The following is a 3879-nucleotide window of genomic DNA, read 5'->3' as shown; positions in this document are numbered from 1 at the left end:
AATTCAACCATCTATCTCTCTTGTGTGTGTGTGTGTGTTTGTAAGCTCTCCCTCTCCCCCGCATTCTCTTTATGGTATCAGAGCTCCGATTTGTGTGAGAGCTAAGGAGGCAAGCAAGAGGTAAGATTGAAAGCAAGCAAGGAAGCGGTACATAGGTAAGAGCATCATCATCTCTTTCCCGTCGTGTTTAGGTACAACACCCCTTGTCTCCAGGAGCTACACATCTCCAATTGAGGATTTGTCTTTGCGGGCTTGGAGGTGCATAAAAGGTGCGTAGTACTTTGTAGTGATACTTTGCGGGCTAAAATTGTGTTTTAAGCACATTTCGGCCTCTGTTCGATCACTGCAAAATGTTTTCGATAGTTTCTGAAAGTTCTGCTAGAGAACTATCTCTAGTTGAAATCTGGTTATTACAGTGCAACAGTGCATTTTGGGAGGACAGATAATGTTTGCACATGTATAGGTGATCTTGGGTGTATGTACATGTACTGTGGTCACACTGGTGACGCCACACCCGCTCATGCGCATCCAACACCTGTGAGGAAATGGGGGCACCAGTGAGAAGAGTGCCGAAGAAATCTGTGGGTGATGGCTCTCACATTAGGGGGGTTTGTAAAAATGGAACCATCTTGGCCCCTCAACTTGCGAATATCCTCTCTCCGTCTATGTGGGCCTACAATCTCAAAGAAATCTACAGTGACCCTGTCTCCCGACTGCATCTAAAAAGAGGCTCTGGCATAGTATATGTACTCCACATGCTACCACTCCTCTATGGATCCGAGCTTCGTACGAATGGCAGCCAGTCCACGGGCTATCTGGTGCACTCTCCTGAAGTCGCTTGTAGACAGGAAAGACTCTTGTGAATACTCCTCTCTTGCTCTCAGGAGCCAGCCAATCTGCTCTCTGCTCTACCTAAAAGACTGCTAATCTCGCCCCAAGACTTGCATCCAAGGCTCTTGAGGCTGATCTCGAGTGAGAATCAAGCCTCTCCCAAGTTCCCTCTATCCTGCTGTAGATCTCTGGGTCTTGAATGAGGCTATTTGGAATTCGGATACTCACATGTTTGTCCTTCCTTCGGGAGAGAATAACCGGTCTGTGATCGAAAAAGAAGTAGTGCCAACAGAAAAAGAAGTAGTGCCAACAGAAATACCACTCATGCCGCCACACCCACAAGCCCACTCGTCGTCGACATAAAACCAATCGAGTCTGGATCCACCTCTCCTCTATCAGAGCCTCATGCCCCACCTTACCTCCACCAATGTGGAGGGCTTTTGTGGGCCCTCCATAGGCCATGCAAGTTGCATGGCCCGAAGCGGTGCTACCCCTATTCTCAAGGCATGTTTGAAGACAGGCTATGTGTGTGCCTCGATGGGACAGAGATGAGAGACTGATCTCAATAGCAAGGGCCAGGAGGAAACATCCAATGCAGTGGAGGTTGGCATTTCACCACAAATATCTATATGTACAAGCTCTAGAGAAGTGTTTATATGATTCTTGCTTTACCAAGGGGTCTGATCCAGTGATGGCGGATAAGTGCATAGTGAAGTGGGAGGCTATCTCCCCTTCATCCTCAGTTAACAAGCCGTCAGACACAACATCAATTTGCTGATTCTTTCTTGGTGGTGTTTTTCTCTGACTTGCAGAAAGAAGAAGCTAGTGGGTGCATCTCCCTTGGCTAACCATCGAGTGCAAGAGCGAACCCTCATCGCTTTAATCTCTGATGATCGATTGTGCATGCAGTAAGAATCTCTGTTGCTAATTAATATCGTGCTGATTGGATCAAGTCCCTCATGTTGCACTACATGAATGAGGTTCTCTCTCAGCTTTTGAGCTATTGTGAGCCATGTCCTTCCGAGCGTGGCATTGATTCTCCCATACTTCTTACAAAAGTTTGTTGCATATCTGATGCATTTGTCCCAGCATTCCAGTGGGGGCCCACCTTGGGCTCTTGCTGCATCCCAGGCTACCACAATCCTTGCATCAAAATCCACCTTCCCCATGTGGGAGATATTGATCTTGAAGGGTGGATGTCCATTTCTGCGCGACGAGGGGCGGAGTTCGATATGGCAAAGGAGACCTGAAGAGGGGAGTGGTTAGAACAGCCTTGGCCTGGGAGGGTCTGAAGGTCCCAAGGGGGGGCACCCACCATCCTCCCTTGGATATGTAACATCTGACCAGTTTGGCTACCCCGCCAATCATACCCAGCTTGCTTGCTAGACCACATGTAGCTGCATGCACCGGCCTTCTTGCATCGAGGGTGAGAGCGGTCTACTATCGTCTCAACCATATTGAAATCAGCAACGATGATGTCATCTTCCCCCTCAAGTACTGTGATTAAGCATTCCCAAAGGGCCGCTTTCTCAACATAGTCGTTAGGTGAATAAACGGAACATAAGGTGAATTGAACATAAGGTGAACTGAACAGTGGGGTTTTTTATCTTCAGCGTAACCATTCTCCTTTTTGAACTGTTCCATGCATGTCCAGCTAGGCTTGAACAGGATGGCCATACCTCCCGCAAGGTGATGGGGTGCGTTAATGCAGAAAGAAATTCCACCTCTCGCAAGATTGTGGGGTGGTCTCTATTAGTATATGTTCAATGCCTGCCTCTCAGCATGTATCTAACATTAATGTATGGTGCACATTTGTACAGTCCCCATTATAAGGAGAAGCCATTGGTGCACATATCATTAGTAGGAACCCCAACTTAGATGTTGGAAAGGTCATAGTTGTGATCGTTTGTTAGGAGATGATGATGGGTACAAGCGTTAGCTGGGGTCCGAGAATATTCCCTTAGATATTAATATTACTTGGAATATTCTCTCGGATACTAATTTTATCATTAGTGGGTGGTTATCGGTTGGGACGCGTTATCCAGTTTTCAATTCCTATAGACACAGGAAATCAGCTTGCCATTTATCAAAGAGATTCAAAGCCTCTCTTTTCTTCCTGGTGGAGCAGCACACCCCCTAGATGTTCCAAGAAATGATTTTCACCTTGGTGTGCAAAGACATATTAAACATCTTGAGACATGTCCAGCTCAATGGGCTCAAGAGCTACCAGTGCGTCATATTTGTTACCCAAGATAAGGGTCTGTCCCTTGGCACGGGCTTCTTATTCTTAACTATCACCCTGGACCCGTGATCCTTGGGTGGTTCTCTGTCTCTTTTCCAACGAGATGGCTTTGCTCTTGTCGTTAGAGCCATGAATGCAGCAATGACCTCTGAGGGGGTTGAGGATGTTTCCACACTCTTTTTGGAGTCCTCACTTTGCATGGGAGTTGGTTCCGTGGCTTGGTTGGGGGTGTAAGATTCCTCCCCAGCCTCTCAAGGTGTCTAGTATCTTCCCCTGTAATCAAATCCCTCTTCAGATATATAAAAGATCTTGTTTCTACCTGTTTTGGCCTAGAGAGAGAAAATGTTTCTAGAGAGAGATTATTCAGATTTTGAATATTTTTGGATGGAAAAATATCTCTTCTTATTAAAATTAGTTTTTCCAAAACAGAAGTTCAAAAAGATTTTCAGAAGGTGCATTAGAAATCAAGTATAATCTGCTCAAGAGGCCTTATAATCAAGTATAATCTGCTCAAAAAGATTTTCAGAAGGTGCATTAGAAATCAAGTATAATCTGCTCAAGAGGCCTTATCCTAGGGGTCCAGATTTTCTGAAAATTTTAAATTAAGGTTTTGAGGGACCAATCAGATTCTTTCAAATGTGTGGAGAAGATAAATAGAAGAAATAAAGAAAATCCCTCCCAAAAATGAGTAAATACTCACATAAGATGAAGAGTGGACTAAGGACCAAAGGAAATACTTAAAAAAAGGATTTTTGACACCTCACAATGGGAATTCCCCCCTCATGAAGGAGGCGCCTATTTCACAT

The sequence above is a fragment of the Cibotium barometz genome, chromosome 1 (genome assembly GCF_041138505.1).
Source record: "Cibotium barometz isolate CiBa-2024 chromosome 1, ASM4113850v1, whole genome shotgun sequence".
Lineage (NCBI taxonomy): Eukaryota > Viridiplantae > Streptophyta > Polypodiopsida > Cyatheales > Cibotiaceae > Cibotium > Cibotium barometz.
Note: the sequence above shows the minus strand (reverse complement) of the source record.